This window comes from Podarcis cretensis, assembly GCF_951804945.1.
Source record: "Podarcis cretensis genome assembly, chromosome: 10".
NCBI classification, from domain to species: Eukaryota; Metazoa; Chordata; class Lepidosauria; order Squamata; family Lacertidae; genus Podarcis; species Podarcis cretensis.
The window spans coordinates 63751763-63767310 of NC_137179.1; positions in this window are offsets into that span (position 1 = coordinate 63751763).

The following is a 15548-nucleotide window of genomic DNA, read 5'->3' on the forward strand; positions in this document are numbered from 1 at the left end:
GGGGATTCAAACCACCAACCTTCTGATCTGCAGGCCCAAGAGGCTCAGTGGTTTAGACCACAGCTCCAACCACGTCCCTATACATGTGTAACAGAAACTGTTAAACCAGGCTTCCTCGAACTCAGCCCTCCAGATGTTTTGAGACTACAATTTCCATCATCCCTGACCACTGGTCCTTCTAACTAGGGATCATGGGAGTTGTAGGCCAAAAACATCTGGAGGGCTGAGGTTGAGGAAGCCTGTGTTAAACAATACACTTAGGGCATTTTCTGTTCAATGGAAGAGACACCTTACGGATTTGCAAGCCAAAAGTAGGTAGCACTTAGGGTTGTAAGCAGAAGACAATCTGAACCCCTATGCTGGATGCCACCACATCGCAACCATTGCCAAGAAATGCGATGACACTTTATTGCTAAAAATAAAATAAAAAATAATCAAATATATTTATATCCAACAAAAAACACTTCCATCCTAAAATGCTTTCCAGAGCAGCTAACAATTAAAACTGTTAGTTTTGAACAACAAATCCTCTAACAATATTTACAAACATGAACACAGCAGAGCCTTAGCGGGAGTGACAGCTGTTAAAACCACTTAAAAATCATGCCAATTATGTCCATAATACATTAGGATGCCAGCGCATGTGCTAGAACAGTGGTGTAAGATCAACACAGTGTCACCTCCTCTCAAATATATTTGTCCCTTTGTCATCCCAAAGGGAAATCAGACCAGTCCTAAAAATAGATGCTGAACTTGTTCAACAACATTCATGCTAACAAGTATTTTAAAGCTACCTTCAGCTGCCAGAAATTAATAAAAAATAAAAAATAAAAATAAGAAGAGCTTATTGGATGGAGCCAATGACCCATCCAGCCTAGCATCCTGTTCTCAAGGCATAACCTCCAACACTCCTCAGATGAAAATAGGGACATTGCTCCCTCCCTCCAGCTGACCCTTTTTGACCCACCATTTTTTTGCATTCCCCTGCATAGCATTTCCTATCAGAAAAAGGGCAAGTGCCACCACCATCACAACAATGGGACACAGCATACACCGTCCTGAGAAAACCTTTTATTTTATTCATTGGTAGATTTACAAAAAGCAAAACACACGCCAATGAATAAATTTTAGAAAGGGGCTAAGATTAGACACAGAGGCACAAAGCATTAACAATGAATAAATCCATCTCTGGCCCAGAGATGGAAAGAAGATAAAGTTCCTACCAGGGAATAATGGCAGATGAAGTTGATGGACTATGCTGAAATGGCTGAAATGTCCGGAAGAATCAGAGATCAGGAAGACCAAATTTTTAATAAGGAATGTGGAAAATTTATAACTTATCTTAAAGACCATTGTAAACAGTTAAAATCGTTAGTAGGATTGGAATATCACCTGTAGCGTAATGGTGAATTTTGGACACAGTGGAGATGTAAAAAATTTGGATTATCATAAAGATGCAGGAGGAAATGATTAATAGTAGAAGAAGAGGAGGAGGAGGAGGAGGAGTTCGGACTTGATACCCCGCCTTTCACTCCCCTTCAGGAGTCTCAAAGTGGCTAACAACCTCCTTTCCCTTCCTCCCCCACAACAAACACTCTGTGAGGTGAGTGGGGCTCAGAGACTTCAAAGAAGTGTGACTGGCCCAAGGTCACTCAGCAGCTGCATGTGGAAGTGCGGGGAAGCAAACCTGGTTCACCAGATTACGAGTCCACCACTCTTAACCACTACACCACGTTGGCTCCCCACAAAGGGGAGGATGGAAGTCCAGGAGATTCCCTGGAATCTTGTCTTGATTTATGTTTGATGTATCTCTGTAAATTTTTAATTTGAAAAAACTAATGATGATGACAATGACAACAGCAACAACAACAATTTGTGCTCTGCTCTGCTCCCCCTTTCTTCCCACTCAGGGAGGCCCTTGTTGAAATTGCAGTAGCCCGTGCACAGCGGAATGATGAGGAGTACGTGCCACATACTCTATATTACTTTATTTACACTTCAAAGCTGGTAGATTACAGAGAAACATCTTGCCTCTGCCGGAGCAGAGAAAGCATCCTCTCTCCTCTAAAGCACGGAGAGAACTCACAGTGAAAAACAGGAAACCAGTGTACGTCACATACAGTCTCCTTTCCCGTGAGAAACTCCAACAGCAACTCTGACTGGAATGTAAACATTGCCTCGTGACAAGCACTTCGCTGCACAGTGAAGAGAGCAGAAACCAACAGCCCTGCCCTCTGCCTGCCTTTCCAAGCTGGTGCATCATGCATGGTTGATCCTTGGCCATGGCAGCCTCTCCTCTTCCTCATCTGCTCTCCAGCAGCAGTTATGAGCTGCCCAAAGGAGGAGGATGGCAGCAGTGGCCATGGAGAGGCAACGGGATGCTCCTTCACAGCTGTAGCCCCCAGCCTCATCCTCCCCTGCCCTGAGCTAAGTGGCAGCAGCATTGGCAGGGGGAATAGGGATATTCTGGGATGAAATCAGAAGCTGGAATGGCTTTTGTAATTCCAGGACTGTGCCTGGAAAATCGGGACACTTGGAGGGTATACCACAGTGGCCAACCAGACTCCTGTGGGAAACCTGCAGTTGTGTTGCATGACATAAACGTTTAGAGAAACTCTTATGTGCTAAAACGTAGCCTGAATAGTATAAAATGGATTGGGGATAATAGAGCAGTCTTTTCTTCCCTGCTCCTGCCAATGCCCCCAAGCCTGGCCTATCAAGCTTCAAACAATTTGCAGTGCAACAAACATTTTGATTACTGTTTTAGAGGAATGAAAGTGTGCCGTTAATGTGTGACCTTCCCAAAACAAACCACCAGTGGAAGTCAACACCTTTCTGTTTACGAGAGCTGTTGCTTTATTGGTATTCTGCAAGACAGAGGACAAGAACAATCAAATTTATCTGCTTGGTTCCCGGTGATAATTACATAGATTAATCAGCATTTTTAAAGCCAAAGTGCTTCTCCTGCCCCCACCATAACTTTTAAAAGTCCTTTTTGGTTGTGGGCAGTGTATAACAGGCTATATCTCAATAATGCACTCAGGGGAAGGAAGAAATCCCCCACCCTCAAGGAATTTATTTTCCAGTTTTAAAGAAAGGTCATTTCCCTCCTTCTTTGAGCTTGAGCATGAAAAGGTGTTTTGTTGAAGTTTGCATTATTCACTGGAGCTGCAGGGAAGCATCAGTAAGTTTGCATCAACAAATTATTCACATTTTTATCATTTATTTTCTTGAGCCTAGCTTTAAAAACAACAACCACCATCTGCTTTGTGCTTTATAATAGTAAGAAAAGGCCACCACCCTTGATGGCAACAGAATCTGTCGTTCTGCTGTCTGGGGTGGCGAACACTTCTTATAAATGACATGTCACTTCAGGGAGCCTTGGTGATTATAGCAGCCTTGACATCTGGTGAATGGGGACTGTCCCCTCTCATCAATGGGAAAGATATGAGGACAAATTGTGCTGACTCCACCCAAGATCTCTTGTGGTGGAGAGAATTCATTTCTACACATAAGGTCCAGATCAGGGATTCCACTGAACAACTCCAACGGGGTGGGAAGAAGAAGAAGAAGAAGAGGAGGAGGAGGAGGAGGAGGAGGAGGAGAAGTTTGGTTTTGATATCCCGCTTTATCACTACCCGAAGGAGTCTCAAAGCGGCTAACATTCTCCTTTCCCTTCCTCCCCCACAACAAACACTCTGTGAGGTGAGTGGGGCTGAGAGACTTCAGAGAAGTGTGACTAGCCCAAGGTCACCCAGCAGCTGCATGTGGAGGAGCAGGGAAGCGAACCCGGTTCACCAGATTACGAGCCCACCACTCTTAACCACTACACCACACTGGGCTCTTAACCACTACACCACACTGGGAACAACCTGTTCTTGTGCATGCTTCATGCATACTCTCAGTGGTAAGCTCCACTAAGAGCAACTGGACTTATTTCCAAGTAACGTTTTTAAAAAGTGTGACCAGACCAGATGAGCAAACTACCTTGCTGATCAGAACTGGTTAGAATAGCCAGATTTGTTGGGTACACCCACTGTCTGGAATGGGGAGTCCTGAATTAGGTTATCTTTTCCAATTTCCCTCAAGTTTAGCATTTTAATGAAAACTCAGCATGGGCAAATTTCACAGAACTATGTCCGATTGGTCTAATATATCTCAGAAAAGGAACTCAGGTCAGAGAAAAAGGAAGGCTATGGGATTGGCTGAAAGCTTCTCCAGAGACAGACATATTATATCTATTTCTTTGGTTCACCCATTAAAAGGCCAATATCTTTAGAGTCATTTTGGTGTAGTTTACATACATAGATAGATATACTATTTACATTTACACTTATTCATTTGTTTTACTTTAAAACATCATGGCCTTACAGAACCCTCAAAAGCTTCAAAAGTATGGGATGATTTCTTTTATGCATTAATATATTATTAATGTGCAGAGATTTCTTGGCGCAGTTGTCATTTTTCAACCATGTTATGCATGTTATGAATCTTGCTGGATCAAGTAAAAGGTCCATCTAAGGCTGTAGCCTTATTAGACTTTACCGACTGGTGGGGTCTGCATTGCTCCCAGGAGGGAGAAAGGAAGTCAACTGACACCAAGGTTGATTCAGAGAAAGAGTTTATTCTGCTCTCCGGATAGCAGAAGGCTCTTGCGTGGTCAGTTCACAGCAAGTCCAAAGAAATGAGAAATTTCATGCAGTATATATATCCTCCAGGCACCCTCTCCCCCCTTCTCCCTTCTCCAGGAATCCAACCACGTCAGCTTATACATGTAAGTTGACATCCATGACCATAAACAGATATTCCTGTTCCGGTACTCTTGACCATAAAAGGTTGTTCCTGTTCCTATACTCTTATCTTGGGGCAGGAGGTCACCAACTCTAAGAACACTCCTGGCGCCATTCCCGGGTCTCTTGTCAGACCTGACAAGGTCTGTGCGTCTTTGTGGTCAGGATGTAAGATAAGACCCAGACGTGCCATCCCTGCTCCACTTTGGAATGGACAAGGCCATTCATTAGGTGTCACGGACTGATAAAGGAGAGAGCTTTGTTTATACAGCTGTGTTCTTGTTATGCATTTGCTCAAGAGCTCAAGTTAATGGTGTTTAGCTAATGCACCCTTGGAGAAGGAAAAATGGATTTTGGGGCCTGTTTCAGAACGATTTTAGATTTGGGAAACCCATTCCTTCAAGGCCAGTTTTCTTTTTCCCATACTGGTCAAGCAGATACTGCCGTGAATAACGGCCCCCTTTTGGTGGTCCTTAGCATGTGGTATTTGGAGATCTATTGCTCCAAAAATAGAAGTCCTATCTTGCCACCATGGCCCTTCACACCTGTAGAGCTATCCAACATACAAAATATATCTCATTATTTTCGAAAAATCAAGTTGGTTTTGTGGCATAAAATCCATAAACAAAAATTGAGAACTATTACTGCTGTTACAATTATGACCATTTACAATCACGACCAGTTCTGCTGCCACCAAGAACACAATTGCTTCTACCATCACTAAATGGAAATCCATTTGATAGTACATCCTTCCTCCCTTCAGAGTTTTGGACCACAGTCCCTGTTTTTCCCTGGCCATCAGCTTTGCTGGTTGGGACTGATGAGAGTTGCAGTTCAAAACACCTGGAGGGCGCTAGGTTGGGGAAAGCTGTCATTGAAGCCAGCTGCACACTTCTGAATTTCTTTCTTTTACTGCCCCTCATCTTTCACCTTGTCCATTGTCATTCCTTTTTCTATGGCCAAATAAACCTGTATCCTTGTGAGTTAATCCCCAACTGGATCGACCAGCTGGTTTTTAAGATCTGGTTAATTTCTTGTACAGAGACTTGCTGTTTTTATATATTTTTTGTATTTAATTAAACTAATTTAATGACATGAGCACTTTAATGTTCCTCACGTTGTAGGACACACATTGATTTGCCTTCTGAGCCTTGTACAGTTCCTGTTCCTAGGGGCTTTGCAGTTTATTAATCTTCATATTTTACGACACAAGGTTGTCTGTAGGGCTCTGATTACACTTTACTATTTTACTTATTTCACGACTCCCATGACTCTGACATTGTCATCAATATGACCTTGGGGTTGTCAGAATGCTTCCCGAAAACAACTCGCAGTAAGGAAGAAAAAAAGGGAAAGTATTTTCATTTTGAATAATTTCTTAATTTAATCAGTACAGTCACACTCTGCTCCGTCTAAACCTATTTGAGTTATGAGCCTAGGTGAAGATATATGCCTGCTCACGGTATTTCTGGCAATCTACCCTTTGGGGAAGCATTTACATCTTCAGAATAATAAACATGCAAACCCAACAAATTCTGCTTAAAACTCAAAACAGTTTCCTTTTCCATATTTTTCTCCCTCATTTCACAGTGTAGGATTCATGACTCAACCACACTACACATTGATGGAAAGACAACACACCTATGGAAACACATGGAGATCTCTTCTGTTATTTATGGTACAAGCCGCCTAACATTCCTATAAAAACTTTGTTGCTTGTAGCTCACTTAAAAGGACAGACATTGCTCAGTATCAGTGTTGGGAATAAGTATAACAGTATCTTCTTTTTAAACAAGGGGGGGCTGTGGTTTTCCAGATGTGGCTGGAGCCGAAATCCCATCCTCTCTGACCATTAGCCCTGCTGGCCAATGACTGGAATTGAGATCCAGCAATATCCAAAGGTTCCACATCGCATCTTAAATTAATACGACATGCTTGAGATGGAAAGAAGATAAAGTCCCTACCAGAGAAGAATGACAAATTAAACTGTTGGACTATGCCAAAATGGCAAAACTGACCAGAAAGTTCAGGAACCAAGAAGGCCAAAACTTCAATAAAGAATGAGGGGAAATTATAATTTATCTTGGAGATGGAAACATTAGCAGGATTGCAATAACAATTGTAATGTAGCAAGTACTATGGAGACGATGATGTTATAAAAAAATATAGATTATTGGAAAAGATGCAGTAGAAAAGGTTTAATAAAAGGAGTCATGGAGGGAAGGTGGGAATCTAGGGATTCAGAGAATCTGTAAATGTGGATGTGAATGGTAGTATTGTTATAATTATATACTTGTAAAATTAAATAAAAATTATTTTAAAGAAGAAGAAGACAACAACAACATGCTCTTACATTTTGCATTATATAAACTCTTACAGTAACCAGCCAGCTGATTGTTATTTTATGCATGCTGGAATTCCATTTCACAAGTATCTGCCACTTACAAAGTTTGTTCCTTTAAATTTGAAAGAGAGATCACCAATTGAACGTGGACCCCTTTGTCTGCACAGATTCACTGCCATCTACAGTGAAACTAATGGCACGCAGCTCACAGCAATGGTTCTGAATACCACTTGCTGGAAAACGCAAGAGGGGAGAGTGCTCTTGAGCTCAGATTCCTACAGGTATCTCTGTGGCCACTGTGAGAATAGAAGGCTGGAATAGCTGGGCCAGAGACCCACCTAGCAGGTTCTTATATTTTTCTGCACAAAAGCTCTCGGCACTCATTTGTGTGCACATGCTGGTATTGGACAGGCTCTAAGTCACTTCCTCGTCCAGTTCTGCTACTTTCCATTTTGACAGAACTGATGCATGATAGGAGGTATCCACACTTTGTAAAATTAGCAAAGTTCCAGCAAGCTGCTCAATATATTTGTTACGAAGGACTGCTGTTTTATCATCCATCTCCTATATACCTTTTCCTCTGCTAAGTATTATCAAATCAAAAAGTTCTGGGCTAATTCCATCATACTTCCAACTCTCTAATCTGCAGTATTTCATTACCACCCTCATTCTTCCTCATTATTTTCACAACATGGTTCCTGCAACTGCTGCTCGAATAATCTAGGTGTTTCCATACTAATTCAGTTCACATTTTCCCTGACCCCCCCTTTTTTTTTTGCTACAGACTGATTCATAGTTCTAATGAGTCACAAGGCATTGGCTTGTCCTTTGTCTCTCATCTTTTCCTGGGTGTTTTTGACCACTTCCTAAAAGGAAGGAGAAGATTTTTTTAATGTTGATGCCAATCATGACATTATTGAACCATTAGCCATTATTATTGTCAATCATTCAAACAACATTTCCCCCAATGCGTTTTACATTTCACCAGCATGACGATTTATTACATTTTATGTACCACCTTTATTTTATAAGGATCTCAGGGTGTTGTACGTGGTTCTCCTTAATCAAGTGATGGCGATATGTCCTTACAGCATCCTGCACATATCAAAAGGGATGCAGACCTGCTCTGTTAGAATCATTTGGGCAGCCTCTGCACACAAGATACCATATATTGGTGTCTGTATTAGGGCTGTGTAGAGACTCCTTGATCTGCCCTGGGGTCTGGGATTGGACCAATCCTGTGCTGCTCAATGGGCTACCCATCCCATATCTGGCTCCATTTCAATTTGTGGGATGTAATCCATTGGGGCAGTCAAATATAACATTCCTTGTTTCCCTAGAGTGGACAAAGGCAGGGGAGTGTTACTCCAGCCAGTAAAACTTCCTGTTCTGCTGGTCTGGAGCGTCCTCCCCCTGCATGTGACCCTGGCTGACTCCGTAAAAGAGCCAAGTCACACAGCCATCTCTCTCTCTCCTGATGCCATGCTGCTCTCCTGTAGCCATTTTGTTCTCTTGATGCTGTTCTCTTAATGTATTTTGCTGTCTGCTGGCTCTCAGCCAACAGCGCATGGGCTCAATCCCCATATGGGATGAACTTGCACTATGTTTTGTAACTACAAGCTAAAGTCTGCCTTCAGGGATCATACCGTGAACTGAATGTGAGTAATCTTCTTGTTACTTTTAAGGAAAGAGTCTTGTATCTTTCTTCTTTTAAGAGGGATCAAAGGGGACACCAGGAATGATCCAATCTGGGCAAGCCAGACTGGATTCAAACAAATCTGCAAACTAGCTTCCTGCTGTATTGAGGGGAATCTACTCTGCTACATGACTCACTAGCGTGAGTGAAGGAAGGATAATATTTAATCAATGTACCCTCTCCTACTATCCTTAACATTCCCACACAATTTAGGAGGTAATGTTTAATTAGAGTTTTTAAAATTCTAATTAAACATACAGTAGGGAAGGGGAAAGGAGGGGATGCTATGCCTATGAGAGCCAGTGTGGTGTAGTGGTTAAGAGCGGTGGATTTGTAATCTGGTGAACTGGGTTTGATTCCCCGCTCCTCCACATGCAGCTGCTGGGTGACCTTGGGTTAGTCATACTTCTCTGAAGTCTCTCAGCCTCCCTCACTCACCTCAGAGAGTGTTTGTTGTGGGGGAGGAAGGGAAAGGAGAATGTTAGCCACTTTGAGACTCCTTCGGGTAGTGATAAAGCAGGATATCAAATCCAAACTACTACTACTACTACTACTCTTCTTCTTCTTCTTCTTCTTCTTCTTCTTCTTCTTCTTCTTCTTCTTCTTCTCCTCCTCCTTCTTCTTCTCCTTCTCCTCCTTCTCCTTCTCCTTCTCCTTCTCCTCTTCCTCCCTACTAAGAGCAGGAGGATTCCATCCTGTGGGGTATTGCTCATTTGTGAGTACCTTCCCTGCAGAGAAATCATTCCCAAATGAGCAGCAGCCAGCACTGTGCTGGATGGATTACCAGGTAAGCAGAAGATTTCACGTGATACAATGCTACACCTTCTCAAGTGCCTTCTCTGCAAGGAACCCCCTCCTAAACAAGCAGCAAACTGTAGCTTGGGGGATCAAATCTTTCACTTTCCAGCTGGGATGGAAGATTCAAACGTGTACAGTGCTGCACAGGCAGGAAGAAGAAGAGACCTGTTGGGAAGCAGGTCAGGTGAGAACTCCTACCTTGTCCTCAGGGGATGTAGCTGGTCAGGTAGGTCCCTCGCTCACAAATCAATATCTGCCTCTCCTTCTTGCTAGATGCCCTCCCCACACAAAGTCCAGGATAATACTGGGTCACCTAACTTGCAAAAATCAGGGGCTGTCTCATCCTGACATGAATGATGCCGGGATCCCTCTGAATTGGCCTGATTTGAGAATTGGGCCTTAGCTGAATCTTGTGTACAACCCTAGTCTTTATGTTTTGTTCCCTGTTTAGGGAAGTTTTTAATATTTAATGCTCTATTGTTTTTAACACTTGATTGGAAGCCGCCCAGAGTGGCTGGGGAAACTCAGCCAGATGGGTGGGATATAAATAAATTATTATTATTATTATTATTATTATTATTATTATTATTGATTGGAAGCCGCCCAGAGTGGCTGGGGAAACTCAGCCAGATGGGTGGGATATAAATAAATTATTATTATTATTATTATTATTATTATTATTATTAGACATCCATAAGCAGTGTGTATGTGTATCAGGAACATGGCATGGGGAAAGACAATCTTTCGCTGCTTGCTACTGCAGCCACTATCCCAATCTATTCTTCCATTTACTAATTAAAAACAACATGACATATTTGACTACATATCTCGTGATGTCATGTCTAGCATGGCCCTCATAGTTTTCAGGTTTGCACAGACAGGCGTGAGCACAATGCTGATTCTCTTTACCAGCCATATCTAAAATTATAGGTGTATTAATAGATATTCAGCGGCAGTGTGAGCATTCTGTAGGACTCTTTCATGAACCTATTTTGTCTGTTGGCATCGCTACCCCCTCCCAACCTATGCTTTGCTATCAAGGAGAATTTTTCTTTTTTAAATGCCTTTTCATTTTCTGCATTATAGGGAAGAAATGAATGATTGCTATGATTTGGCTTTGGCTTTGTTTTTGTTTTTTGCTGCACTTAAAATGCAGAACTGAGTCAAAAGACTCAGACATCATGCAAGGCCCTTATTGGGCTCCCAGCACATTCATTCATCACCTTCATCTATCTGTGATACAGAACTGCATGTAGCAATGTAAATTTTATACAGATGTATTTGCTCCTGAAATGTATTGTGAGCATTTTAAGTTGAGTAAGCAAGCGATTTATAGATATACTGACATTACTCTTGCAAACAGTGCAATTTTTAAAAGTTAATGCTATGGTGACAATTTAATGATGGATCTTGCTGCAGTCACACTTAACTGTGAGACTCAGCGCTTTGCATCTGAGTCACTTTGTTCAGTATCACTGATGAGCATCATCATTTATATGAGCACAGCTCATCTGCAAAATGCTTTAGTACCACCGTTGTATTTTGCCCCTACAGAAACCTCGTGAAAAAGGTCAGTATAATTCCCATTTGGCAGATTCCAGGAAAATAAGACTGAGCAATAATGGCTTGCCCTAGTCTATATGCTCACTGGAAGGACAGATCCTGAAGCTGAGGCCACCTCATGAGAAGAGAAGACTCCCTGGAAAAGTCCCTGGTGTTGGGAAAGATGGAGGGCACAAGGAGAAGGGGACAACAGAGGATGAGATGGTTGGACAGTGTTCTCGAAGCTACCAACATGAGTTTGACCAAATTGTGGGAGGCAGTGGAAGACAGGAGTGCCTAGTGTGCTCTGGTCTATGGGGTCACGAAGAGTCAGACACAACTAAATGACTAAACAGCAACAGTCTTTATGCTGGACAGAACTCATGTGTGTGTCTTTAGTGCACTGAGTTCCTCGCTCTCCAGAAACAAATTTATTCCCTTGAGGCCAAGATGGCTGACCTTGAAAAGCTGACAGAGACAGAGAGGTTGGTGGATGAAGACTTTGAGGGTGTTTTAGCTGTGCCCCCCTCCCAGGATTATTGCTCACGTGCCATCATGGAGAAGGAGGGCCTCTGAGAAGAAAGGTGTCATTCTGAGGAAGAGGGAAATGATTCTTAGAAGGCACTCATTCTTTTGGGAATTATCAGCTACCCTCTTGTGCCAAGGATTCTTTTCCAGGGGATGGAAAGATCCTGGTAGCAGGTGACTCATTCATTAGGACCATCCATGTGTGCGTGTGTGTGTGTGTGTGTGTAGACTACAGGATGAATTCCCTGCTAGGCATGAAGTTTGTGGATGTCACCTGTAGATAGTGTTGGGAATGAGCCAGTTGTTGTGATGCATTGTGATCTTTGTTAAGAATAATGGTTTAACTGACACTGAAATGAGAATGCCTAAATGTGTATTGGTGAAAAGGTTTATCATCCATGAGGCTATATTGAAAGCAAGAAGAGCTCTCTCTGAGCTGTAACTAGTTAATGATTACCTGTTGATTGTTTCTCTGCTCTGTGCTGAGAGTAAACCTTTTATCATGTGATGAAGATATTGAGTTGCAAATTCGCCATCATGAAAGGTGGGGTGTTGGTTTTTTCCAGTCTCTATGAAAGCTACAGACAACTACAGAGAATGCTACCACTGGTGTTGCATGGAGTAACTGTGCCCCTGAAGGACCAGGGCACAGCCTGGGAGTCATTTTGGACTCACAACTGTCCATGGAGGCACAGGTCAATTTTGTGTCCAGGGCAGCTGTTTACCAGCTCCATCTGGTACGCAGGATGAGACCCTATCTGCCTGCGGTCTGTCTCACCAGAGTGGAGCATGCTCTGGTTATCTCCAGCTTTGACTACTGCAATGTGCTCTATGTTGGGCTATCTTTGAAGGTGAACTGGAAACTACAACCAATCCAGAATGCGGCAGCTAGACTGCTGACTGGGAGTGGCTGCCGAGACCACATAACACCAGTCTTGAAAGACCTACATTGTCTCCCAGTACATTTCCGAGCACAATTAAAAGTGTTGGTGCTGACCTTTAAAGCCCTAAACAGCCTTGGTCCAGTATACCTGAAGGAGGGTCTCCACCCCCATCGTTCTGCCCAGACACTGAGGTCCAATGCCGAGGGCCTTCTGGTGGTTCCCTCATTGCGAGAAGTGAGGTTACAGGGAACCAGGCAGAGGGCCTTCTCAGCAGTGGCACCCACCCTGTGGAACGTTCTCCCACCAGATGTCAAAGAGAAAAGCAACTACCAGACTTTTAGAAGACATCTGAAGGCAGTTTAGGGAAGCTTTTAATGTTTGACAGACTATTGTATTTTAATATTTTGTTGGAAGCTGCCCAGAGTGGCTGGGGAAACCCAGCCAGATGGGCGGGGTATTAATAATAATAATAATAATAATAATAATACCCCGCCCATCTGGCTGGGTTTCCCCAGCCAGATTATTATTATTATTATTATTATTATTATTATTATTATTATTATTACAATGCATGCAAATGAGTCTCCAAAAGCTGCATACACCTTTTTTATTTTTGGACTTTTACTTTCTAAGATGCTGAGCCTGTGCTGGGTAGCACAAGACATTGTATGGATATTTTGGTTGTATCATTGATGCTTGTGTTCTGTTTTTAATGAGTTCTGCCAGTAAAACTTTGAATAATATTTTTATTGGCCTGGATAATGATTTCTTCCAAGAGGAGTCCATTCTTATGCTTCCAGTCGCTTCAAACTGTGCAATATTAATATCTGCAACAGCTGTGAATTCCTGGAAGCAAAATTTAGGTTGCTGGGGAGGATGTTGAAAACCAGGACCTCCAAGACAGCTTGCTCTGAAATGCTTTAGTTCTATGTTCAGTGCTACAAAGACAGGCACAGCTGTATAGACTCAATATGTGGATGAAACAATGGTGTTGGAGTTAGGAGTTGCTAGGCACTGGTGTCTGGAGTGAAAATCAGTACATCAGTGAGACAGCTAGGTTGCAATATTGCTTAGCTTTTGGTTGAACATTCCACCCATCAGCCGACCATGATATGGCTTCAAGTACACATGGCTTCAGGAAAGGTCAAAATTATCTGAATAAGGTCAGGTTTAAGAGAAGTGTGGCTCTTTTCTGGAAATAAAGCCTTCCCAGGAAGTCCAGTCCTCACTAGGTTACCATAATCACATCTGTCATTTCCTCCAGTGCACCACTTTTTAAAAATAACAAGCAAAGAATGTCTTTCATACTTGTGATATTAGGTAGCTGTCTAACTTTCCAGACTCAGAAGAACAAGGAGAAGCTGCGTACCTAAGATCAGCACATCCCCAACTGCTGCATCAAAAAGTGAATGGCACGAGGAGCAGCCATGAGGAATGGCGTTAATTTAGGAAGTGTGACAAACGCCGACAGGCGCTAATTTAAAGGAATATGGCACTGCAGATGGTGTACAATTGAGGTTTCTAGTTTTTGATATGCTCTGAGCAAAGTTGACAGCTGAAAAGGAAACGTATAAAGGAATGGCACAATTGATCTCTCCGCTTAACAGTGGATTGACACTAAATCTTAAAAAAGGGGGATGTAGATATAAAAAGGCAGTGTAAAAAGGGCTAATAGGATGTATAAGTGAACCATATCTTGGATCATTTGCCATGTCTGTTAAATGCTTTCTGATTTAGGTATCCTTAGATTTCTCAAAATGGAAACAGAAGATCGCAAAGGCTTCCTTTCCAAAGCATTTGTGTCCCATGTTACATGATCCTGCAGAGACTGCTTACTGTTCTAAGGGGGCAATGTTGATGCCTAGCATGGCTGCGGGAGAGCCAGGGTGGGGGAAGAATCCTGTACACATGGCCGGCTGACATCACAGGAGTGGCTGGGATTGCCTGCGGAAATTGAAATTCAGATGGGCCAATCGTAGCCCTTGGGTAGAGTTGCTCTGGCAGTGGACCTGTTGGAGCCAGTCTTCAGTCAGGTCCACCACCATAGCATAAAAGCCACCTGTGCTGTAAGCAGGAGGTGCAGTTGGAATTGGATGTCCCACCGGTCCTCCCTGTATGACGTTGGCTCTGCCTGGAGGTAAGCAGGCAGCACACATGTGTGATCATGTGGAATTAATTGGTCACCAAATTGGGGGCCAGGGAGGAATTTGCCTGCAGGCCTATCTTGGGTTTTTGCCTTCTTCATAGCAACTGCTACAAAGTTTGGTGGAAAAAGGCATTGGGTTGGATCCTTAGTCTAAGCTAGGGGGTAAGCCAGAATGTGGCAAACATCTATTTTATATTACCTCAAATTCAGTTTTGGACTCTCCAAGCTATGTGGGAAGCCAGTCAACGTATTGAAAATATACTCTCTCTTTTTGTGTGAATGCCATGTTATTTTGATTTACCAAGAATAAACTGCCACCACCACCCCATCCTAATTCATTACCGTGCCTATGGAGCTTACCTGCTCACTTAAACAACTCATTTGTTCTCCTTGTTAGTGTCAAATTCATTGTCTGGGATTATATATACAATGGTACCTCGGGTTAAGTACTTAATTCGTTCTGGAGGTCTGTTCCGTTCTTAACCTGAAACTGTTCTTAACCTGAAGCACCAATTTAGCTAATGGGGCCTCCTGCTGTTGCCGCACCGCCAGAGCACGATTTCTGTTCTCATCCTGAAGCAAAGTTCTTAACCTGAAGCACTATTTCTGGGTTAGCGGAGTGTGTAACCTGAAGCATATGTAACCTGAAGCATATGTAACCTGAGGTACCACTGTATCCAAATCCCCAAAGAACATCTATAAAGGTATTAATTGTTAAATATGAGCATATTTGCCCTGATTGGAGTGGTGAAAGAGAATGTTCTCCATTTTTTGTTATTTTATGTCTGGAATTCAATCACCTACCAGGAAATTCAGGTCA